General features: G+C 43.2%; 1 pseudogene; it reads left to right on the top strand.

The window, feature by feature from the left end:
* Positions 1-8,476: 8,476 nt before the first annotated feature.
* LOC125634887 (amine sulfotransferase-like) lies at positions 8,477-21,849 on the top strand (annotated as a pseudogene).
* Positions 21,850-26,209: the final 4,360 nt, after the last annotated feature.

Genomic DNA, 26,209 nt, shown 5'->3' with positions numbered 1-26,209 from the left:
AATCTTAAATTTTCCAATTCCTCCTCCTTTTTCTCTCCTTCTTGCCCATCTTTAGAATACCCTCCTCTCCCCTCGACTTCTTTCCCCCACCCCCATCTTCAAACAATCACCATGCTGCCTATCTCCAACCTCTGAACAGATCATCACTGGTGCCTGTGATCAGGGCTGTGAAATGATAGCCTCTGCCACCAGCCTCGCTTCCCTCCGGTGTTGGTCAGGAGGCATCTTCAAGGAACAAGCAATGTTTGAGTGAGTCAGTTATTCTTTGTAGCCCTGAGAGGAGCATAGTCAGAAGCAGTAGCACTAGCTTCCCTTTTATGGACCTGGTTAATTTTCCTTGGTGGCCATGGCTGAAGTGGAGTGAAGTGGGGTGAAGTGGAGATATTGTTTGAAATCCTGCTTCAGAAAGGGGAAAAGAGGGAAAAGAAAGTGAGGATGGAAAAACAGAATGGGGGAAGAGACAAGGTAGGAGAGAAGGAGGGTGTGAAAGATGAATGGCAAAGCATTTTTGAATACATACAACATATTTTATATTTTCATTTTTCCATGAATATTTACAGCAGGCATGGATGTAGCATTTTGTGATTTGATTGTGGGAAAGGTTTTATAATCCCAGCATGAGTGCAATTAAATTTGGAAAGGTAATTACATTAGCTGAAATCAGCCAATTAGTTCACAACTTCCAGCCAATCCAGTTTATAAACCCAAACATCTCACTAATAGCGCATGGAATAGGCAGTGGTCAGATTATTTATTAACATCTGTTTCTGGGTTTGTTTCTCTAAGAGTTATGGGAAGCCTATGGTTTGACTAAGTCAGAGGGCGGTACACACACTGGGATGACTTCAATATTCTCTTCCTTTCCTATGAAGAAATGATTAAGGTGAGACTTGTCAATATCCCTACAGCTAATGTATGGAACCATAAACGTGTCCAAGCAGATCATATCTAGTCACACCATAGAATTACATTGAGATGTGAAGTGCTGGCATCAATGGAAAGGAGCCTGGTCTTTCACAATATTAACAAGTCTCATGTGATATAAAATAAATTAATTAAAGCTAGGCAAAGCTTTCATAATTAAACCTGTAAACAGGACACACCTGCTCTTAGGTTTCACTATGAAAGTGAACCTTTCGGAAGATTTGGGCCAGCTTGGGTTGACCTGTGTCCCTCCTTTTCTTCACACAATTCTCAGATACAGTCTGAAAAGTCCAAGCAAAACTCTAAATTAAGCCAGTGAATTTGGCCAAATTTTATTAGCTTGTGAACCTGTATGCCCTCCACCCATTAATTCCTTCCCACCCAACTAGTGTGTCATAATTAACAAATTTGATAACCATACTTCAGTGTCCTAACAACTGACTTACCCTAGGAAGAAAGGCTCTGTATTGTCATTAGAGCCAGTTGAATTTTTTTTTGCTCTGGTGGTTAGGGCAATCACTTAGCAAATGGGAAACTCAGGTTTGCAGGCCTGTGTTTTCCACATCCCATGTGTATGCCCAAAGTACCAGGTGGGCTATTGGTTATGCTGGGCTCTCTCTCTCAGACACTTTTAATGAAAAATATTGAATATTCATTTCCTTTCCTCATTGGAATGGAAACAACATTTCAAAACCTTGATACTTTTTGTAAGATGGAATTGTTGCTTTCTGGCAGTTCCTAATGAGCATACACAGGTTTTACCTCTGTTACCCATTTTGTTCTGCACTCTTCTGAAAAATGACTGACATTGTGGCATTTTCTGCCCTGTGCATTCAATGCTGGATAGTCATTCCTGTATGTGTGAGTCACAATAGTTCCATGTTCATGGTGCTGCTTCTGAGTGCCGTCTGCACAAAGGGGTTGTGTAAGTTTATTTTGTCTGTTCTCCTTCCTAAGTTAAGAATATCAATAAGCCTTTTTAGTAGACTCTTGACTAGCTACTGGGCTTTTAATCTTTTTTAAGAGCATGCCATCTCAAATGCATTCTGGAAGGCCAGATCAAATTTTGATGGCTGCTTCTTCTCTAAAATCCTTTTAAAAAATGTCGGTTAATTTTCTGTTCCAAATGTGCTTGTTTTTACTGGATGCAAAGTCTCTGTTTCATTAGAAGGAGCACATTTCTAACAAATGCTTTGGCTTATTCTCTAAGCTTTTGACTGTGTGGGTGAAAACAAGCTCCACCATGGATAATACTTTGTTCAGGCACAAAGTAATCATTAAACTTCTTAAGGACTATCTCAAAGTCATTTTGTGCTCACTTCTCAAACACACAAGCTTTGAAAATGTGTTCATCTTCTGTGGCATAAATGAGAGCTCACCAGGGTGGCACCTTCCACCTCTTTGAATTTGATGGCAGACTGTTGTATCCATTTTGCCATTCTGTGGCCTCTTAAAGTTGAAAAACGCTGGGGCAACAAACTCGGGTATAGCTACGCTAGCAAGTGTAGATAAAGCCTTGTTCTCTCTCAGGTTTATGTCTGACACTAAGGCGTGATAGGAACAATCACAGTTCTTCTTAAACAAGAGATATTAAAGGAAACTTCTACAACTACAGACAAACAAACAGGTTTCCACAAAGGTTTAGTTCCAGTTTTCCCTGTTGTTTATCAGGGACTACACCCTATCTAGAACTCTGTACAGCACACAGAAACGTCTAGCATATATCTACACTGCAAAGAAAAACCCATGACACCAAATCTCAGAGCCCAGGTCAATAGCAGTGTAGACATTCCTGTTTGGGCTCTGAAACCCTGTGGAGACAGTCTCAGAAACCAGGCTCCAACCTGAGCAGGAATGTCTACACTGCTATTTTTAGCCTCACAGCCCAAACCCATGAGCCCAATTCTGTTTACCCAGGCTCTGAGACTTTTGCACCTTTTGTGCACACACACGACTCTAACATTGTCCAAAGCAAACGCAGACTGCAGAAGCAAACATCAGTTATTAGTCTGGCTTTGCTCCTCACTCCCCTTTACTATGCACCCCCTTTTTCGACCTGCAAGCTGTGGAAATGAAGTGAATAACTAGGCTGACTCTGCTGCACCCACATCCTTGTAGACGCCTTTAGTCCACCAGCAGCCTGCTAGCACTGCACCTTTGATTTATTCTCTCCTTTCCATTATGTGGTAAGATCAGCTCCCTGCCAGAACCCACACACCCACGAGTCATATGCCGTGTAGGAATCACTTGAAAGCATCTCACCATGTCAAGCTCAATCCAAGACTGGGAAAGAGTCCGTGGGAATGGAATTCCAGAACTGAGGAAAAAACATGTTAGCACTGTTGACACGGATACAACAATTTGAACAATAACTGCTTGTCCTTGTCATTACCCAGAGTGTGAAAATCAGGCCCCTGGTGACTGCTGAAAATTGTTTTCTTGGCAATAAAATATTTATATATAAAGAAAGAAATAAGGATTATTCTGTGTGAAATAAGTTAAGGAACTTAACTAAGGTATCCAAACTCGAGAAGAGTAGACAGAGAACTGCTCAGAACTTCCTATATGCCCTGTCCCATGACGTGGTAAGAAGAGGTCAGTTGGTAACATTAATGGCTAATAAATTCAGAAAAAATAAAAGGAAATCCATGGAATCACAGTAGCAATACCACAGAGAAGGTTGCATGAAATATTCCATTCTATTTGTTACCCCTTTCCCAGCATTTGCAAATTCCTTTTGGCTTAAAATTTCTGACAGGAGATATTTTGAGAAAGTGAAAGCTTCGAAGCACTATAATGTTGATTTTGATGCTGTAGAAGACGTAGTCACTGATGCCGTACTGAAATTTTTAAATGAAAATTGCCTGCAACAGCCCAGATATGGCCATGATAGTCATAGGCAGGCTGGCAACAGAGCAGCATGTTGTTTAGTGTCTATTATTGGGATTTTGAAGGTCTCATATTCATTCTTTTAAGATCTCACAACAATGGGTGCCACGTAAGCTATTGTTGTACAAATCCTGAATAAGAGGTGTGACGTGACATAAACTGTGACCGTAGAGATAACTGTTGCAACCAGGGTCCTATGGTTGCACCAGTTCTTGTACAGAGGAGGCCAAGTGGCGTGTCGATGGAAAGGTTGTAGTTTGCTGGTTACGATTATGCTGTCTGTCTGTATCATTTTTGTATTTGAAGTTATGAATATTGGCTATGTATTTGTTTGATTCTAAGTAGCCTCAATGAAGCATTTGGTCAGCTTCTTGAGAAAGGACTATTTTCAATAAGTGCCCAATCAAGAAACACTTCACTGACAATGGACTTTGGGAGATGCCAGTCCACACCTGAGCTTTCCTGGACCCATTCAAACTAACACGTAAACAATAGCGTCGGACTGCAAAAAGCTGAATCGTTCATAGACATGTGAATTGCCCAGGTGGTTGCAGACCCATCGTGTTGCTGTGATTTTGTAGCAAGGAGAACAAAGGGGTTTCCGCCCACAAGAGAGAGAATATAAAAGGCCCTGGAAATCCCTCCATTTTGTCTTCAGCTGTCTCCACCCTGAAGAGATGCCTGAAAGAAACTGGAAAAAAGGACAGTAACTATGGGAGTGTGAGCGATTGCTGGATCCAGAGTAGACAGGAGTCTAGTCTGTGAAAGAAGCTTATTGGAACATCTCTGAGGGTGAGATTTACCTGCATTTAGTTTCCTACTGTATTAGGCTTACCCTTGCGTCTGAGGGCGAGTCCCTCCGTCATAAAATGCCAAGTACAGTTCTACTGTCCTTGATTCACAGAACCAGGATAACAACACTTTATTACTCCTGCTCCAATAACAAAGAGACTGGGGATCCAACAGCAGACAAAGGCACCATTTGGGCAAGCAGTCCCATCATGCTAGGCAGGGTGGGCGTGCCCATGCAAATAAGATCAGCCCCGAAGTCCTTTTCCACAGCTCACCATCGTTTGTCAGGGTAGAGCTCATTCTGACGCTGCTTACATCGAGGGGAAAAAAACCCACCTCCATAGAACTACAATCAGGTTGCACACCAGCTGTAAAGAAAGTATTCTCCTGTTTCTAGGAGTGAGTGTCACTCTTGTTTATTCAAGTGGAAGGCAGGAGTGTGGGCTTGTGTCTTGGAGTAGCAGAAACAGAGCAGAGAAGGTAAATATTATTTTATTATATATTACTAAAACATCTCCATCAGTAAATCTGTGAATGAATTAAATATCTTATGAGCTTCAGCGGTGAACTTTTCCATTGCTGTTCTTTGGCAATAAGCTGAGTGGCATGGGCATCTGATCCTCAAATGCTTTTTTTGGTGTGGTTATCCAACAACGAAGTCACAACACCAGTGTGTGTTAAAGAGTTGACTGGCGAAAGTAAATGTAATCTAAGCCATCGTTTGTTTTACAGTATCAGCATGAAGATGGAGCTTTCAACTGGCAATAGATAGTTCCTGCTGTGTCAGCAGAGGTGGGTGGAAAAGTTAAGGGAGAAACTGGTTTGTGTAGGAGTACAACTGTTGCACCTGGCTGGCCTGATGCCATTCAACACATCAGTGCTGGAATATGAGGTTTGTAGAAAGGTTATAACTCCTGTACTCCTGCATCTGAGTGACCACCCTAGACCAGCCCTTTTGCAGTGTCCATCAGGCTGAAAACTTCTGTAGAGTTTGTAGTGCAGCCTGAAGGGTAAAAGGAAGTTGATTTTTTTTAAAAATTGAAAAAAAGAATGTACGTAATAAAATTAGCAGGGGGGCTGATTGCATTCAGAAAGCAGGAAGGGGGAGAATTTTCAAGGTGACTGCAGCCCTGCTGGGTGAGAGCATCTCATTATTTAAGAACATTTCTAATTTATGTCGCAGAATGAGGTTTATCTTAGGACTCAACTATTTTATCACATGGTGCTCTTCCATAGACACATCTACCTGTAAAAAAAAATATTATTCCTCAATATGATTTAAAAGCTCCATTACTGAACATGGAGATTAGCAGATTTATTGGGAAAACCAAACCAAAGTATCAAATTCAACATTTTATGGGGTCCCCGAGAGAGGATTCTCTGGACACTGCGCATTGGTATGGCTCTGCCCCTAGTGTGCACTTGGGAAGCAAAACGATAAACTCCCCAAGACTGGTTCTTGCATAAGTAGATGAAGCTGGTCGCTCCCCAGATCTTCTTGCTGCTCAACTTTTGCTTTCTCAGCTTGACCGCTTTGGGCTGAGTTTAAAGAGATACAGTAACAGCTTTGTGATCTGGAGTGTTGGGGGAGTGGGGGGTGCCGGAAAGTCAAACATTCTGGTTCACGAAGAGGGAGGGAGTTTGGGTGCAGGAGGGGGCAGAGGGGTGGGCGTTGAGGTCTGAGGGAGGGGTCTCCTTCCCTGAGAGTTTCATCCTCCTCAATAGCACAGAGGCTGTCGGACCAGGGGTGGAGCCATTCTTCTGTGTCCCGGAAAGTCTCATCTATGTACTTCTCTGTCTTTTTACTCCTGCAGCTTATTCCTTTGTCGTTGTTTTGCTTTTAACTGGGGTATGTGTGTGTTTTTTGCCTTACCTTTAAAGAAGTTTAAGAAATGGTACATGTATGTAGGCCCCCCTCCCCCCAACAGCTCCCCTTCACAACACCCTTGCAAAACTCCCCTGGTTGCTAGCTCCTCTGGTCACTTAGGAGAGGGCTTTTTAAAGCCCTGGTCTTCCTGAGTAACCCCACTCCCAGGGCTGTCCCAGCCTTTCCCCCAGTTGGGCTTTACTCTTAATTAATCCTGGCCCTCCCTCTCACAGATGACACCAGGTAACCTAATTGACTTCTCAAGCCCTCATCAATTCTATCAGGGCTGGTGTGGGGTGCACACCCCATCACAAAGTTGTAACGACCCTGGGTTTGGTGGGACCCAACTGAGAGTGTCAATTTAGGACAAACTGCTTAAAGCAGGGCAGTTACAGCCCAAGCTGGGGTTCCTTTGCACACCAAGGAAAACCAAACCAAACAGAGAAGACTTTGCTTTTACCCCACTGGCTAACCAAAAGTCACAAAAACAATTCCCTAAGACACTCCAGTTTCCCAGTATCACCACCACGGTTTTGTTCAATATCTTCATAAATGATCTGGAGGATGGTGTGGATTGCACCCTCAGCAAATTTGCGGATGATACTAAACTAGGAGGAGTGGTAGATATGCTGGAGGGCAGGGATAGGATACAGAGGGACCTAGACAAATTGGAGGATTGGGCCAAAAGAAATCTGATGAGGTTCAATAAGGATAAGTGCAGGGTCCTGCACTTAGGACGGAAGAACCCAATGCACAGCTACAGACTAGGGACCGAATGGCTAGGCAGCAGTTCTGCGGAAAAGGATTTAGGGGTGACAGTGGACGAGAAGCTGGATATGAGTCAGCAGTGTGCCCTTGTTGCCAAGAAGGCCAATGGCATTTTGGGATGTATAAGTAGGGGCACAGCGAGCAGATCGAGGGACGTGATCGTCCCCCTCTATTCGACATTGGTGAGGCCTCATCTGGAGTACTGTGTTCAGTTTTGGGCCCCACACTACAAGAAGGATGTGGATAAATTGGAGAGAGTCCAGCAAAGGGCAACAAAAATGATTAGGGGTCTGGAACACATGACTTGTGAGGAGAGGCTGAGGGAACTGGGATTGTTTAGTCTGCAGAAGAGAAGAATGAGGGGCGATTTGATAGCTGCTTTCAACTACCTGAGAGGTGGTTCCAGAGAGGATGGTTCTAGACTATTCTCTGTGGTAGAAGAGGACAGGACAAGGAGTAATGGTCTCAAGTTGCAGTGGGGGAGGTTTAGGTTGGATATTAGGAAAAAAATTTTTGCTAGGAGGGTGGTGAAACACTGGAATGCGTTACCTAGGGAGGTGGTAGAATCTCCTTCCTTAGAAGTTTTTAAGGTCAGGCTTGACAAAGCCCTGGCTGGGATGATTTAATTGGGGATTGGTCCTGCTCTGAGCAGGGGGTTGGACTAGATGACCTCCTGAGGTCCCTTCCAACCCTAATATTCTATGACCAGGGCCACTCGTTATGGGGACAAATGGTTATGAAAACCAATACCCCAGTCAAAGAAAAAGGTTCTCTCAATCCCAAAGGACCAAGCCCCAGACCCAGGTTAGATCTTACCCATTAATTACACTGTTATCAATCCTTTAGAATCTAAAATCTAAAGGTTTATTCATAAAAGGAAAAAGATACAGATGAGAGCTAGAATTGGTTAAATGCTTGCGCTCCTGGTTCTGGTGGTGTACTAGAGTCGACAGGAGAGCGCTCAGTGGTTGATTTATCACGTCTATACTCAAAAAAATTGTACTGTACTTAAATTTGGGATCCATGGCTGTGACCGCATTGTATCCAAATTTGTGTTATATAGACACACTTTCTAGCGAGGGTCTGTTGTACAGTTTTTTTTGTACTAAAACGTACAAAAATATAATGCCGTTTGGATTCCAATCCCTGCTGCATTAATGGATTCTCTTTAAGACGAACTTTTGTACTTCATTTATAAAGTAGAATGAGACACAGTTTTGAAGAGATTATGTGATTATGGCAGATAATTACATGATATTACAAATAAAATTAGCATCAAAGATGTTTCAAATAAGGCTATTTTCTTTCCCAGGGACTGTGTGGACTCAGAATATTTTGAGCTTGATTTATCATGAAGGCCATCGAGATGGAACAGAAAATATGGAAACAAAATGCAGAGTCCCATGGCTGTAGTATAATGTAACTAATATCCATTATGACCATCCTCCATCACCTTGTCTCTTTGCTTTACTATTTAGTTCCAAGAGATCTGAGGAACAAGAGAGCAAAAGTAGGTGAAACTATTTTTTACAATTTAATTAACATTACCCAGGAAAACTTGTAGCTTTCACCAATAAATCCTCTGAGCCTGTCTGTCTGTCCTCCCCCCAACCACCCTTCCAAAAGCAAATCTCCCCTGCATGGGGATGGAGCTCACTTCCTCCAAAGCCGCATTCCATGTCCTTAAACCCAGCCAAAGGGGGGAAAACAAGCTCAATCAAGACCTTAGCACTTCAGTGTCCAGTTTCAGTGGAGATCCCATTTTTCATGGGACTGCTGTGCTTGGCCTCTGGGCCAAGAACGGAGCTGCTTCATCCTCATCATGGCAGCTCACCCTAAAAGGGGCATTATTGATGGGTTAGGATCATTACAGTTTGCATGTTAGATTGTAAATTACAGTGGTTTTGTTGTGATGTATGTAGCTATGTAACTGTAAGCTCTTATGCTATCCATGTTTTATGTCTCCTGCATCTTTAAACGTCAGGAAACTTTTGCTAATGATAGGGGGGTGGACTGTGCCAGATGCAGCTCAAGAGGAAGGATCTCCCAGGGCCAGGGATTCACACTAAGCTCTCTCTCATGGAGATGGCTGCCCTGCCCTCCTATTGTTGCTTTCCTTAATCTAAACGGAGAGTCATTCACACTGAAGGTGTGCAGTGCTGGCCTGCCGTAATTTGAGAGAAAGTGTGAGAATTGCCTTGTGGGAGTGATGCCAATCTCTTACACTGCTACCTGGATCTCCCATGAAAGATGGCATGTGCCGTGCACCCACTTCCCCATGAGACTCCCTTCACAGTCACCCTTCCAGCTTCCTTCTCTCTGTTGCAGTAACACCTATAATAAGATGAGCAGATGCATGGTGCAGAGCTTGCACTGCATGAGCTCCGTGACTGCAACCTCTCAATCCATAGGAACCTTCCTCCTGATTGGCTTTTTAGCTCAGCCCCGTTTCCCATGCAGAAAGACTCCTTAAAGTTACAGGGACGGTAAAAGTAAATGGAACAACAACATCTCCTAAGCTGCACAGAGCACAATTTAAACTACAGACATCTGGAAATCTTGTATTGCTTATGTGTATTTTACAGGGCTCATGTAGGTTTTCACAATTTTAAGACCATGTTGATGGCGCAGGGAGTTTTTCTCTTCATGGCTTCTGGCTGGCTGTTCTTACTGTGCACCACCATATGGCTCAGCTGTCTGTGTGGTTTTCCAGAAATTCTCAGCTCCAAATTGTTGGAGAAATTGGTTGTGCTGTTCAGCAGTGCATTTTAGCATTACTTTTTAAACATTGTATCCATTACAATTCTCTAAAAATATCTCCAGCTGCAATCTTTTTTGAAAGAGCAAGAAATTCATGCTTACTAGGATTCAAGTTTAAGGATATGTTTTTCACTGAAATATTTCACCAATATACCAGACACAATGCACACAAATAAATATCTGTTGCTGACTTAACAGTGTATTTCAAAGGAACTCAAAATCATATCAATTTATTCAAGTTTAAATTCTTTTCAGATAAATTCTTTTCAGCACCTGCAATTGCACTCCCTGTTAATTTTTGTGCTGTTTGTCACATTTTCCATGATTTTTAAATGGTTTTGCTCCTCTCTTGCTGTGTGAAAGACCCATATAAATAACTGGAAATAACTTGAAGATCTGATTCTAAGTACATTTACTCATGTGCTTAACCTTACAATACTGAGTAATCTCCTTGAGTTCAATGGTATTATCATATGTAGACAGTTATGCATGTGCATGGGGGTCTTTAGAATTAAGGAATAGCAATAATGCCACTGAATGTACAGAAAATGCTGACAAAGACACAAAAAGAATCCTATTCATTTAAAGCAGGATAAACTATTTACTAAAGTACTTATTCTAGCCCTTTTCAGATATAATGATTTTAATGTTACTTGCAGCAATAGCAATTTTATAAAACCACCGATTTGTAGGTTAATTGTGACCCTTTAATATACTTGAGACTGTCACACTTTTTACTTTGCACGTTATTTATGTAGCCAGAAACCCAAATGACGTTGAGGTTTCCTATTTTCATTTTTCCAGCCTTTCGCTCAAACTTGAGACAATACCAGATTTTAATATTTTTCTGGAGAGGTTTTTAGCTGGGAAAGGTAAGGTTTCATTTACTGCTAAAAGGCTAAGCCCTGATCACTGACCACAGCCTGAGTAAACTATCTGAGTGGGTAAATTACTTAGATGGTGGAGCTGGTCAAAATCCTGGCCCCCACCTCACAACCTGGGGTCTAAGGTTGCAATAAATGCAGTATCATTCACAGCTCACAACAGAGATTTTGTGCAAAGGTAGTCCAGGGGGGCTGCATAAGCACATGCACTGCACCAATAAAGTGCAAGTTGCCTCGTGTATCTCAACTGGGTGAGCGCTCTGAAACCTAACAATGAAGATTTCAACACACTTCAACTCCACTTAGGCACTCAGATAACACATGGGAGGAGATGAGGATGAGCGCTATACAGAGAACACAGAGAAGTAGTTTTTGACAATTCATTTTCTGGTTTAGTAGTTTTCCACAATTATTATGCCTATCCCGCAATCCCAAACCACTACTTCTACCTTCCAAAGAGCCAAAAGACTCAGCTGTAACCTATCTAGCTCCTTAGTTCTCTCTTAATATCTCTGACAATGCAACATTCTCACTAAGGCAGCTTATGGCACACTGAAAATTTCAGTACATAGTAAAATATATTCTACACATTATTCTATTATGGGAATTAGTGTGACTATCTGATCTGCATAGGAGCTTTTGGGCCTGAATCCAGCCTCTTCTGCATCTACTGCCTCTTTTGTCCTGTTTAGAATCACACTACAGATGATTTTCCCTACAACAGAGAGTAGTGTGACTCCTCTCCAGTTATTGCCATCAGTGAGATCACCCTTTTTAGTTACTCTGCCAACGATTCCATGTTTTCACTTGCCAGGAGGGGTCTCTTCTCCCCAGAACTTGCAACAGTTCTGTCAGTTTTATTAGGGTAGTAGGGTCCAGTTCTTTTCGCTTTTCTACTGTGATTTGATCATCTCCTGCCATTTTGTTGTTTTTCAGCTTCTTAATTGTAGCCTGTATTGCTGACATCTCTGTTGCATCAGTCTTAATGCCAAGTAGTTTAGGTTCACATGTTTCATCAATATCTGGGGCTGAGGCTGTTGACGACTTGTCTGACATGCTCTGCCCATGTGTCTTTCTGTTACACCTCAGTTGTAAGCCTTTTTTCATCTTGGCTTTTTATTGGCCCATTTCCTGTTTTGAAATGTCCACACTTCTCACTGCTTTGTCTGTTTTCTTGTACTTTCCCTTTGCTTCTTCTAATATTTCATTTGTCTTAGCATTCAGGAGTTTTCCTTTCAGTGCTTTTCTTTCCTTGTTGAGATGCGAGGTCTCTTGGCTTATTCAGTCCTTGCTCTGTGTGTGTGCTGACTGCTGGAGCTTGAATCATGTTGTCTCAGAGCACTGTGCATTTTTCTTCAGGTCCAACCTCTATCTCACCTTCCTCTGCCTCTGTCAGCACCCCAAATCTGTTCCATAGTTCACGCTGGAATTTCTCAGAGCACACTTTTGTTTTCAGTTTTAGATTATTAATTTCTTTAACTAGAAGAATTAATCTGCGTTCTGTTTAAAGTTGGTCTTTCTCAGTTTTAATTTCAGTTTGGCAATGCAAAGATTTTGGTTGCTCCTGTCATCTATGGCATGATCTGCCCTTGCATCTTGGACAGATGACCTGAATCTTGAACTGATTCAGATGCAATTGATTTCTTTTTTTGTTTTGCCATCTGTCAAATCCCATGGTTCTTTGTGTATGTCTCTAGAAGGGAACAGGATGCTTGCAGGAACTAAGTCAGACACCAAGCACAATTCAGTGAATTCCAGGTTTCCTTCATCATTGATATAATTGACTTTGAAAAGGTATTTGACAGCCTGCATGGGCGTGCATTGCGGAATATTCTTCAGTTTTGTGAAATTCAAGCTAAACCCATCAACAGCATACTGGCCATGTATAGAGATGCAAGGTTGCTCTATCAGAGTGAATAACCTGACAAGAGAGTGGTTCACTGTGGACACTTATGTGAAACAGGGACACATTTTATTTTTGCTCGTTTGGCATTGTCCTAGACAGGATAATGAAGAAGTGTGTTAGTAACACAAAAACTGGAACCCAGATGGTAAAAGCCTAGAAGACCTGGACTGAGACACTACTGAGCAATTCCCTGGAAAAGCTACAAAGAAAGAAAGACAACCTGGCAAAATCTCGCAGGTCAAACATGGCTCAGAATCAGTTACTTACATCCTTGAAACTCAGACATCAAGCGGTAATGTCATATTAGAAGGCAAAAACATCAAGAAAGTGGAATAATTCATCTGGGAAGTGCTATTCTAGCCAACAGGAACATCAAGAATAATGTGACATAAAGGTTAGGAAAAGCATTCGCCTTGTTCACTAAACTCAACAGCACATGGACATCAAAGATATACAGTACCAAAGCAAAACTGAGAATTTTCAACTCAAACGTCTCTGTGCTAACATATGGCTTTGATAGCTAAAGATCTACAAAAAATGTTCAACAGAAAATCAGATGCCTTCGAAAATAGGTGCCTACAAAGATTCTGGACATTGGTGATGACCTCTCTCCATCCAATAAATATATCCAAGGAATCACCAGCCAGCAGCTTATTTCCAGCAGAATTAGGAGGAAGTATTGGACATATATGGGACCTGCACTTCACATGCCAACACACAGAGTCCCACATGAAGCTGTCAAGTGGAAACCAACTGGGTTAGGAAATGAGAGAGCCCAAGAGACCCTAAAAAGAACCCTTCACAGGGAGGTCACAATAGTTGATCATAACACCATCGAGTGGATGGAAGTAGTATCAAATGACAGAGAGGAATGGAAGAGATTAGTTTCACCCTGGGCATCAACATTGACATGATTATTTTGCCCCTGTATTTGGTACTGGTGTGACCACTGCTGGAATACCATGTCCAGTTCTGGTGCGCACAATTGAAGAAGGATGCAGATAAACTGGAGAGGGCTCAGAGAAGAGCCATGAGAATGATTAAAGGATTAGAAAATGTGCCTTCTAGCAATAGACTCAAGGAGCTCAATCTGTTTATTTTAACAAAGCAAAATTTAAGGGATGATTAGAGTCTGCAAGTACCTACATCAGGAACAATCTAGCAGAGAAAGGTATAATATAATTCAATGGCTGGCCGTTGAAGCTAGACAAATTTAGACGGGAAATAAGTCATAAATGTTTAACTGTGAGAGTAATTAACCACTGTAACAATTACCAAGGTTCATGGTAGATTCTCGATCAATGACAATTTTTAAATCAAGATTGTTATTCCAAAAGATATGTTTAGGAGTTATTGGGGGAAGTTTAATGCCCTGCGTTATACAGGAAGTCAGACTAGATGACCACAACGGTCCCTTCTGGCCAGAGAATCTATTAATCTAGGAATCTATCAATCTAATTCTAGGTTTGTGATCACTAATCCATCAAAAGCAATGGAAAATATTATCTATGGGTAAATAATTCAGGACAAAAAAGGGCAAATATGTTGTGCTGGGTGCAAGTACCATGCTGTGGTGCCAGTGGATTCTAGAGGTAACAGTGCAATGTGTATTCGTTATCACGTAACGGTCTGTCTGTTTGTGGAAAAAAACCAAAACTTGGCCTCAGATCCCTAGATGAGAAGCTGGACTTGGCCTGTCCTTTATCTCATGTTTAAGGTGAAAGATAATCCAGAATAAGGCTGTGAATAAAAACAGGAACTGGAATAACATCTCTGTGAGCCCAAATATCCCCCCAACAGCAGAGGGAAGAGAAGCTGAAAAACGGAAGTCTGCGCCATCGATTCTGCAGCCGTGCTTGGGAGATTATTAGGATGCCAAAATGTCAATAATTGAACGGTTTTTCTGTTTGAGATCATTAACGTTTATTTCTATAACTTTTCTCCTTCATAAGTATTGGCTGGCTCCTGGTTGGATCATGTCAGAGGATGGTACACCCACAGGGATGACTTCAATATTCTCTTCCTCACCTATGAGGAGATGAAGAAGGTGAGACCAGTCAATCACTTTAGATCTGAAAGGTTTCAGAGTGGTAGCTGTGTTAGTCTGTATCACCAAAAAGAGAGAGGAGCAGTTGTAGCACTTCTGAGACTAACAAATGTATTTGGGCATAAGCTTTCCTGGGCTAAAACCCACTTCATCAGATGCATGCACTGGAAAATACAGTAGGAACATATATACAGAGAACATTTTTTCATGTTCTCTGTATGTGTGTGTGTGTGTATATATATATATATATATATATATCTTCCTACTGAAAATCTGAAAATTCTTAGGAAAGCAGCTAAATGAAAAAGAGCTGGACACTGTTGTGGAAAATGCTACATTTGATAAAATGAAAACTGATCCCAGGGCAAACTATGAGTCCATGCTAGGCAACCTCCTGGAACGAGGCAAAGGACATTTTCTTCGCAAAGGTAAGGCAGAAGCAACCAAATCTAATTTAATCCTGCAGATCCTGGCACAGGACGTATTGAAGCTCGCTGCCGAGACTTCCAATCACAACTTTCTGTCCCAAGGAAACACTTGGCTTCAGGAAACTAAGACTGCTGAGTGAGGGTGTATCGCTGTGTGACAATGCATCAGGCACCATTTCTCACAGATTAAAAGAGAGCTGCACTCCTTTGCTCAATGCAATGTCTTAAATGTTTGCTGAGCAAAGTAGTGCAGCTGTCTTTTGATCTGTGAGAAAAGTTTGTCAATATATTTTAAAAATGAAAATGTTCAATAAGCTCTTGTGGAGGGTAACATTCATTTTGTGCCACTTGTAAAAGGGAAGGGTCATCTTCAAGAAATTAAAACGTGAACATTCGAGAACACTGAAAGCATTTCTGTCTAGTGTTTCTGGGAAACGTCACACATGGTGAGCATCGGAACTGATTTTGTCTCTACAGCTTTCAGGGGTTATTTAGAGTATGAAATTAGCCAAAGAAATAAAATCTAAGGGCCCCTTTGCAAACAGGGGCCGCTAACAAGGAGTTTCGAGAGGTAGTTTGGAAGGGGAGTGGGAAGGGGGCAAGGTACACTTGCCATTCTTTAAAACCTTTACACTAAACTATAATATACATTTCTTGATTTAAACAAAACCCTGTCATTAACCTAGGTAACTGTATGAGAAAATGCAGGCAGAAGCCCAGGAGCAGAGTGGGGGCTATCCTGTTTATTGCACTCGGTGTAGCATGTATGATTACCTGCCCTATGGGTGGGTGGCGTATGTGTGCATTCGGTGCAAGGAGCTCCTGGCCCTCAGAGACCATGTACGGGCTTTGGAAGCAGGGCTGGCTCTAGGATTTTTGCCACCCCAAGCAAAAAAAATTTTGGCCCTCCCCTGCTTTTTTTTCATTCCCCCCTGCCCAGCCCCAACTCTGCCCCTTCCCAACCCCTTTCCCAAATCCCCAGCCCCGCCTCCTCCCCCAGGTGTGCCACATTTCTCACCCTCCCCCATTGCTTTCTGTGGCTCCCCTCCCCGCAACCCCCCGCCCTAGCTCACCTCCGCTCCACCTGCTCCCCTGAACACGCCACCGCTCCACTTCTCCCCCCTCCCTCTCAGGCGAGGGAGAGGCAGTGTATTCAGGGAAGCAGGCGGAGCAGAGATGAGTGAAGGTGGGGGAGAGCGCAGGAAGTAGTGGGCGGGGGGGTGTAGAGGAACCGCTCCGCTCCCCTCCCCAGCTCACCTCTGCTCCACCACAGCCGCCTCCCCCGAGCATGCCACCGCTTGGCTTCTCCTCCCTCCCTCCCAGGCTTGCCACGCAAAACAGCTGTTTTGCGTGCAGCAAGCCTGGAAGGGAGTGGGGAGGAGCGGAGCGGTGGCGGAGCACTCAGGGGAGCAGGCGGAGGCGGAAGTGAGCTGGGGCGGCAGGGGCACATTTCTAGGGGCGGCATGGCTGGCGCTGGAACGCCGCCCCTAGATATGTGCCGCCTCAAGCACCTGCTTGTTTTGCTGGTGCCTAGAGGTAGCCCTGTTTGGAGGCCAGGGTGGCGGAACTGGAGGAGCTAAGGGAGGCAGAGAGGTTTGTTGGTGAGGCTTCCGGGACACTGTAGATTTGTCCCACCTCTGGTCAGACAGCCCCTGCACTGTTAAGGAGGATGAAAGGCCCAGAGAAGGAGAGCAGTCAGTGGGAACAGAGGGAAACCTTCCCATAGTTGGGACCCTCCTTCCAGATGATGTTGGGGTATCCTCTCGCACTGAGGTTACCTCTCCGGGGGAGGGAACTCCAGTCATTAGGAAAAGGCAGGTGTTAGTAATGGGACATTTGATCATTAGAAACCTAGATAGCTGGGTTTGTGATGACCGGGAGAACCGTATGGTGACTTGCCTGCCTGGTGCGAAGGTTGGGGATCTCTCAAGGCATTTGGATAGACTTATGTGTAGTGCTGGGAAGGAGCCGGTAGTCGTGGTACATGTAGGTACCAATGACATAGGGAAGGGTAGGAGAGACGTCCTGGAGGCCAAATTTAGGCTGCTAGGAAAGAGACTGAAATCCAGGACCTCTATGGTGGCATTCTCAGAAATGCTACCAGTTTCACGCTCAGGGCCAGGCAGGCAGAGCTTCAGAGTCTCAATGCATGGATGAGACGATGGTGTGTGTGTGGGGGGGGGTTAGATTTATTAGGAACTGGGGAAACTTTGGGATGGGGGAGCCTATACAGGAAGGATGGACTCCACCTAAACCAAAGTGGATCCAGACTGCTGGCACTTAACACTGAAAAGGTTGCAGAGCAGTTTTTAAACTAAGAGATGGGGGAAAGCCAATTGCTGCAGAGGCGCACATGGATCGGACAGAGACTTCCTTAGCGGAGAGTCTATTGATAGAGATTATGTTAGATGGGGTGGGATCTGAGTTACCCAGGAAAGAATTTTCTGTAGTATCTGGCTGGCGAATCTTGCCCATATGCTCATGGTTTAGCTGATCACTATATATGGGGTCGGGAAGGAATTTTCCTCCAAGGCAGATTGGAAGAGGCCGTGGAGGTTTTTCGCCTTCCTTTGTAGCATGGGGCATGGGTCACTTGCTGGAGGATTCTCTGCTCCTTGAAGTCTTTAAACCATGATTTGAGGACTTCAATAGCTCAGACATCGGTGAGGTTTTTCGCAGGAGTGGGTGGGTGGCCTGCGTTGTGCAGGAGGTCAGACTAGATGATCATAATGGTCCCTTCTGACCTTAGCATCTATGAATCTAGATTCTCTAGGTTTTAGTCAGGAGCAGGGGATGAAAGAGGACAAAGTATGGGCCAGATCAGACGAGAAACATTCACATAAAGAATCTGACACATCAGAAAAGGGCAGACAAATAAACAGTGACAAGTTTTTAAAGTGCTTGTAACACAAATGCTAGAAGTCTAAATAATAAGATGGGTGAACTAGAGTGCCTCATGTTAAAGGAGGATATTGATATAATAGGCATCACAGAAACCTGGTGGAGTGAGGACAATCAATGGGACACAATCATTCCAGGGTACAAAATATATCGGAAGGACAGAACAGGTCATACAGGGTATGGGGGAGTGGCACTATATGTGAAAGAAAATGTGGAATCAAATGAAATAAAAATCTTAAATGAATCCACATGTTCCATAGAATCTCTATGGATAGTAATTCCATTCTCTAATAAGAATATAACAGTAGGGATCTACTATCAACCTCCTGACCAGGACAGTGACAGTGACAATGAAATGCTAAGGGAGATTAGAGAGGCTATCAAAATAAAAAACTCAATAATAGTGGGGGATTTCAATTATCCCCATATTGACTGGGTACATGTCACCTCAGGATGAAATGTAGAGACAAAATTTCTTGATACTTTAAATGACTGCTTCTTGGAGTAGCTGGGACAGGAACCCACAAGGGGAGAGGCAACTCTCGATCTAGTTCTGAGTGGAGCGCAGGATCTGGTCCAAGAGGTAACTATAACAGGACTGGCTGGAGATAGTGACCATAATATAATAACATTTAACATTCCTGTGGTGGGAAGAACACCCCAACAGCCCAACACTGTAGCATTTAATTTCAGAAAGGGGAACTATGCAAAAATGAGGAGGTTAGTTAAACAGAAATTAAAAGGTTCAGTGACTAGAGTGAAATCCCTGCAAGCTGCATGGACACATTTCAAAGATACCAAAATAGAGGTTCAACTTCAATGTATAACCCAAATTAAAAAACACAGTAAAAGAACTAAAAAACGAGCCACCGTGGCTTAACAACCATGTAAAAGAAGCACTGAGAAATAAAAAGGCATCTTTTAAAAAGTGGAAGTCAAATCCTAGTGAGGTAAATAGAATGGAGCATAAACACTGCCAAATTAAATGTAAAAATGTAATAAGAAAAGCCAAAAAGGAGTTTGAAGAACAGCTAGCCAAAAACTCAAAAGGTAATAAAATATTTTTAAGTACATCAGGAAGCCTGCTAAACAACCAGTGGGGCCCCCGGATAATCGAGATACAAAAGGAGCACTTAAAGATGATAAAGTCATCATGGAGAAACTAAATGAATTCTTTGCTTCAGTCTTCGCGCTGAGGATGTTAGGGAGAGTCCCAGACCTGAGCCGTCTTTTGTATGCGACAAATCTGAGGAATTCTCACAGACTGAAGTGACACTAGAGGAGGTTTTGGAATTAACTGAGAAACTTAACAGTAAGAAGTCACCGGGACCAAGAGTTCTGAAAGAACTCAAATGTGAAATTGTGGAACTATTAACTATGGTTTGTAACCTGTCCTTTAAATCAGCTACTGTACCCAATGACTGGAAGATAGCTAATGTTACACCAATATTTAAGAAGGGGTTTAGAGGTGATCCTGGCAATTACAGACCGGTAAGTCTAATGTCAGTACCGGGCAAATTAGTTGAAACAACAGTAAAGAATAAAATTGTCAGACACATAGAAGAACATAAATTGTTGGGCAAAAGTCAACATGGTTTCTGTAAAGGGAGATCATGTCTTACTAATCTATTAGAGTTCTTTGAGGGGGTTAACAAACATGTGGACAAGGGGGAACCAGTGGACACAGTGTATTTAGGTTTCCAGAAAGCCTTTGACAAGGTCCCTCACCAAAGGCTCTTATGTAAATTAAGTTGCCATGGGATAAGAGGGAAGATCCTTTCATGGATTGAGAACTGGTTAAAAGACAGGGAACAAAGGGTAGGAATAAATGGTAAATTTTCAGAATGGAGAGGGGTAACTAGTGGTGTTCCCCAAGGGTCAGTCCTAGGACCAATACCTATTCAACCTATTCATAAATGATCTGGAGAAAGGAGTAATAGTGAGGTGGCAAAGTTTGCAGATGATACTAAACTGCTCAAGATAGTTAAGACCAAAGCAGACTGTGAAGAACTTCAAAAAGAGCTCAGAAAACTAAGTGATTGGGCAACAAAATGGCAAATGAAATTTAATGTGGATAAATGTAAAGTAATGCACATTGGAGAAAATAACCCCAACTATACATACAATATGACAGGGACTAATTTACCTACAACTAATCAGGAGAAAGATCTTGGAGTCATCGTGGACAGTTCTCCAAAGATGTCCATGCAGTGTGCTGCAGCAGTCAAAAAAGCAAACAGGATGTTAGGAATCATTAAAAAAAGGGATAGAGAATAAGATGGAGAATATCTTATTGCCCTTATATAAACCCATAGTACACCCACATCTTGAATACTGCGTACAGATGTGATCCCCTCATCTCAAAAGAGATATACTGGCATTAGAAAAGGTTCAGAAAAGGGCAACTAAAATGATTAGGGGTTTGGAATGGGTCCCATATGAAGAGAGATTAAAGAGCCTAGGACTTTTCAGCTTGGAAAAGAGGAGACTAAGAGGGGATATGATAGAGGTATATAAAATCACGAGTGGTGTGGATAAAGTGAATAAGGAAAAGTTATTTATTTGTTCCCATAAGAACTAGGGGTCACCAAATAAAATTAATGGGTAGTAGGTTTAAAACAAATAAAAGGAAGTTCTTCTTCACACACTGCACAGTCAACCTATGGAACTCCTTGCCTGAGAAGGTTGTGAAGGCTAGTACTGTAACAGGGTTTAAAAGAGAACTGGATAAATTCATGGAGGTTAAGTGGCTATTAGCCAGGATGGGTAAGGAATGGTGTCCCCAGGCTCTGTTTGTTAGAGGGTGCAGATGGATGGCAGGAGAGAGATCACTTGATCATTACCTGTTAGGTTCACTCCCTCTGGGGCACCTGGCATTGGCCACTGTCGGTAGACAGGATACTGGGCTGGATGGACGTTTGGTCTGACCTAGTATGGCCGTTCTTATGTTCTTATGACAATTCTTGTGGCTGAGAGGAGAGGGTATTTTTCATGTTGTAACCCTTATATGGGAGAGTGGTGAATAGATATCAGGGGTTTGTGGTCTTATACTGCTGAATAGAAGGGGGACCCAGCTAGATGGTAATGGGCACTGTGGTATGGAAAAGGGAGAGAACCACTGCAAACTCTTAAGTACAGTATTGCCTGAAAAGGATGTTCAGAGAAGCTCATATTTCTCTTAATAGTAACTACTTCCTTTTCTTCTAAAATTGACAGTGAAATAAATCAGTACAGGAAGATGATAACTGAGATGTATAAAACCACTGGTTCCTAAAACAAAATTAGTGACATTGTCTAGAAATACTGGGTCAAATTAGTTTCCCTGGAGTCAAAGTTATTTCACCCACACCTTCAGGACTGGAAATGTACCGCCAAAGCCCTAGAGAGCTATGTTCTGGGGAGATGAGAGAGGAAAGAACTGAGGAGAAAAGGAACTGCACCCAATTAGCAGCATTCACAGCCTCTTACGCACACAAGGGATATTCAAATTATGATCAAATGTCCAAGTGGCAGCAGAACATCTAGCCACCAATGCCTCTTCTGTGTCTCCTGCTCTAGGGATCGTTGGAGACTGGAAGAACAAAATGACTGTGGCACAGAGCGAAAGGTTTGACAATGTTTTTAGGGAGAAAATGAAAGACCTGTCTTCCACGTTCACCTGGGATATTAATGACAACATATAGGCTGGTTTCCAGCTGGAAAGAGATGAAAGTGCTCTAAAGAAAATGAAAATACGTTTTTGTCTCCAATGTTCATAAAAATCCATCATTCTGTGCACATTAAAGATTTTAAACCTGCAAAATTTTTTCCTTCTTACACATATTTGCACATCACCATAGCACCCCAGTTCTAAGATATGAAAAGGTGTTACAGACTGTCATGTTCTGGGGTGCAATCCAGGCCAGTCACGGCTTATGTCCTCACATGACCTATAAACCTGGGTGCCTTAACTGCCCTGAGGCTGTGGCTGATAGCCTGGACACCAACAGCCAGCAGACAAACATATAGTATCCTGAATGTCTGCTCTGAAGCCCTGGATCAGCACTCTGACCCCAGCTGCCTGCCTACAACAGAACAGCCCCACTCTAGTCTCAGTCACTCAATTACCTCATGCAGCGGTAACACAGACACACTCCCAGTCCTGAATTTTCCCCAAACTGCATGCTTTCCAATATCTAGCCCTTTCCTGGACCATTCAGAGAGGTATCAAGATCCATTTGTTCCTTTAAAGATACACTACCCAGCAGCCTACCACATTAACTGGAGTTGATATTCACTTTAAATCAAACACAGGCATAGGTTGGTTTGGATTAAAAGTAAAGCAAATTTATTAACCAAAGGAGTTTGGATTTTAAATGAGTTCAAGTACAAAGGATAGAAAGGTTATAAGCAAAACGCTTTCTAGAGACTACGACTTAAGAAAACAAGCTACAGCCTCTCTTCAGGATCAGATTCTTACAACACTACCTTCCAGCAAGATGGCTGACCACGCTTCAGGTCAGGATCTCCCACAAAGACCAATGCGTTTGGTTCCTTTGCTTTCTTACATGAAACATAACTTGGGGGTTCTTCGCTCCTTTCTTGTATAGTCCAGTACCTTTCATATGAATTCTTTTGAAGGCTACCCCTCAACGTAAGTCGTAAAGTTTATTCCAACTATGAAGAAGGTAACATTCAGTTTCCTGATGAAAGAAATTCCATGCTGATTTCTTCCCTTCTGCTATTTGCAAAATGCAAATTGATCTCTTTCCTGCAATCTCTTCCTACTGTAATGCTTTGTGGTTATCTTCTCCCCTTGTTGGCTTGATAGTCCTGTTTACCTTCTGTGTAAATTGCTTTCCCATTGTCTCTTAATGTAACTTCATGGTGGCAGAACCACATTCCTTTGTCTAGGGTGGGGTAACTTCACCCCTGCACTGCCTGGTAGACACATTTTGGTAACATAATTTTCTGTTTTTTATTTTTAATTTGTCCCCCATATCCACATCACACAATAATATAATTGATCAGTATATGTGATGGGGTGCACCAACCCTGCACTGGCCCACCAAGGGTTAACTACTCACTTTGGGCCCGGGAGGCCACGCCCGCTTGTCCTTGCTGGGCATGCTCCAGGTGGAAGCAATATATAGAATCATAGAATATCAGGGTTGGAAGGGACCTCAGGAGGTAATCTAGTCCAACCCCCTGCTCAAAAGCAGGACCCATCCCTAATTAAATCATCCCAGCCAAGGCTTTGTCAAGCCTGACCTTAAAAACTTCTAAGGAAGGAGATTCCACCACCTCCCTAGGCAACGCATTCCAGTGTTTCACCACCCTCCTAGTGAAAAAGTTTTTTCTAATATCCAACCTAAACCTCCCCCACTGCAACTTGAGACCATTACTCCTTGTCCTGTCCTCTTCCACCACTGAGAATAGTCTAGAACCATCCTCTCTGGAACTACCTCTCAGGTAGTTGAAAGCAGCTATCAAATCCCCCCTCATTCTTCTCTTCTGCAGACTAAACAATCCCAGTTCCCTCAGCCTCTCCTCATAAGTCATGTGTTCCAGACCCCTAATCATTTTTGTTGCCCTTTGCTGGACTCTCTCCAATTTATCCATATCCTTCTTGTAGTGTGGGGCCCAAAACTGGACACAGTACTCCAGATGAGGCCTCACCAATGTCGAATAGAGGGGGACGATCACGTCCCTCGATCTGCTCGCTGTGCCCCTACTTATACATCCCAAAATGCCATTGGCCTTCTTGGCAACAAGGGCACACTGCTGACTCATATCCAGCTTCTCGTCCACTGTCACCCCTAAATCCTTTTCCGCAGAACTGCTGCCTAGCCATTCGGTCCCTAGTCTGTAGCGGTGCATTGGGTTCTTCCGTCCTAAGTGCAGGACCCTGCACTTATCCTTATTGAACCTCATCAGATTTCTTTTGGCCCAATCCTCCAATTTGTCTAGGTCCCTCTGTTTCCTATCCCTGCCCTCCAGCGTATCTACCACTCCTCCCAGTTTAGAATCATCCGCAAATTTGCTGAGAGTGCAATCCACACCATCCTCCAGATCATTTATGAAGATATTGAACAAAACCGGCCCCAGGACCAACCCCTGGGGCACTCCACTTGACACCGGCTGCCAACTAGACATGGAGCCATTGATCACTACCCGTTGATCCCGACAATCTAGCCAACTTTCTACCCACCTTATAGTGCATTCATCCAGCCCATATTTCTTTAACTTGCTGACAAGAATACTGTGGGAGACCGTGTCAAAAGCTTTGCTAAAGTCAAGATACAATACATCCACTGCTTTCCCTTCATCCACAGAACCAGTAATCTCATCATAGAAGGCGATTAGATTAGTCAGGCATGACCTTCCCTTGGTGAATCCATGCTGACTGTTCCTGATCACTTTCCTCTCATGTAAGTGCTTCAGGATTGATTCTTTGAGGACCTGCTCCATGATTTTTCCGGGGACTGAAGTGAGGCTCACTGGCCTGTAGTTTCCAGGATCCTCCTTCTTCCCTTTTTTAAAGATTGACACTACATTAGCCTTTTTCCAGTCATCCGGGACTTCCCCCGTTCGCCACGAGTTTTCAAAGATAATGGCCAATGGCTCTGCAATCACAGCCGCCAGTTCAAAAAAGGGACGCAGCTCAGTTCAGTCAGGGCTGGCTGATGGAGGAGAGTGGATGCATGTTACAGGCTCCTATCAGGAATCCAATCGAGCCCCAAACTATGGAAGCTGGGCACCCACAGAGGATCGGGGAGATGGAAAGCCACTTATTCTGGAGGAGCTGCAGGATCCGGAATCAGTGGTAGATAGGAAGCAGCCCAGATAACATGTCTATTGAGAGAAGAACCTGAAACCAGAGCTACTGGTTCCCTGGATCAGGATCTGGTGGAGAAGGGCAGGCCGAGGTCCCCCTACCCCTCACTGTGCCTAACACTAGGCCTCTCTGCCCTGAATACAAGGGCAGCTGCATAGACTCTGGCCACTAGGCATCACTGCCCTGAACACAAGAGGAGCTCCATAGACTCTGGCTGCTAGGTTTCGCTATCCCGAAGGCGAGGAAGCACATTGACTGAAAGGGGTTTTCCCCCCTTCTTTCTCCCCTGATGGCCTGATACCCCAGCGTGTTCTTAGCTTTTCATTGCTCTTACATGATACCTTCTAGCCACAGGTTATGACATTAGTGAGTTGGGGTACATTCAACTGGTCAGGTCAGTTGAAACTCACTACCAGATACCAATGTGCCCTTTGCTGTCTTGCACTGGATTGCTGTTAGGGTCACACATGCAAAACACTTAACTACACACAATGCCCTCCCCTGCACCCCCGCCACCTCTACCCCTGATATGTAGAATAAGTGTTGACTAAACCCTGCTGGAATCGTAGTATCTCAGTGAAGTAGGACGTATTTTGGTAGGATTTATTTTAAGAGCTAAACAAAGTTATAAGACTTCTATAGACACATATTTCTTTTTTTTTAATTGGAGTTGTATGTCTAATCCACCATGCATGGAACTGAAACTTACCCATTACTGACCCTCCGGGTCGTTGGGGAAAGCCTTTGTTGGTATGACTTGGATATTACAGATTTCAGCAGCCTTCACAGAGAATGCTGCACTTTTAAACACATGCCATTGGTCTAAACTGTGAATTCTCAAGTACCATATTGGAAAATCATAATGGCCCAAATTCATCCTTGATCTAACGTTGACTGCAATGAGTATTTCTAAATAATTTCACCAATTCTGTTTAAGGCACCAATAGTACCAGCTCAGTTCCTAATATCGTGTAGTGATTTTCTTCCATCACAAATGTTAGAGGGAAAACTGGGAGTAGGAAGTAGTTACTATTAAAAGTAGTATGAACTTCTCTGAATATCCTTTTCAGGCAATGCTGTATTTGATACAAGATGGTGGTTTTCCACCTTTCCCATTTCCATTCCAGGGCCCCACTCCCATGTATTGGGAACCCCCTCTCCTGTTCAGCAATATTGGAAGAGCAGGGTGGATGCTAACCCCTGATATCTACTCATGACTGAGAACC

This window comes from Caretta caretta, chromosome 3 (genome assembly GCF_965140235.1).
Source record: "Caretta caretta isolate rCarCar2 chromosome 3, rCarCar1.hap1, whole genome shotgun sequence".
Taxonomy (NCBI): Eukaryota; Metazoa; Chordata; order Testudines; family Cheloniidae; genus Caretta; species Caretta caretta.
Note: the sequence above shows the minus strand (reverse complement) of the source record. Positions and strands in the feature narration are given on the sequence as shown.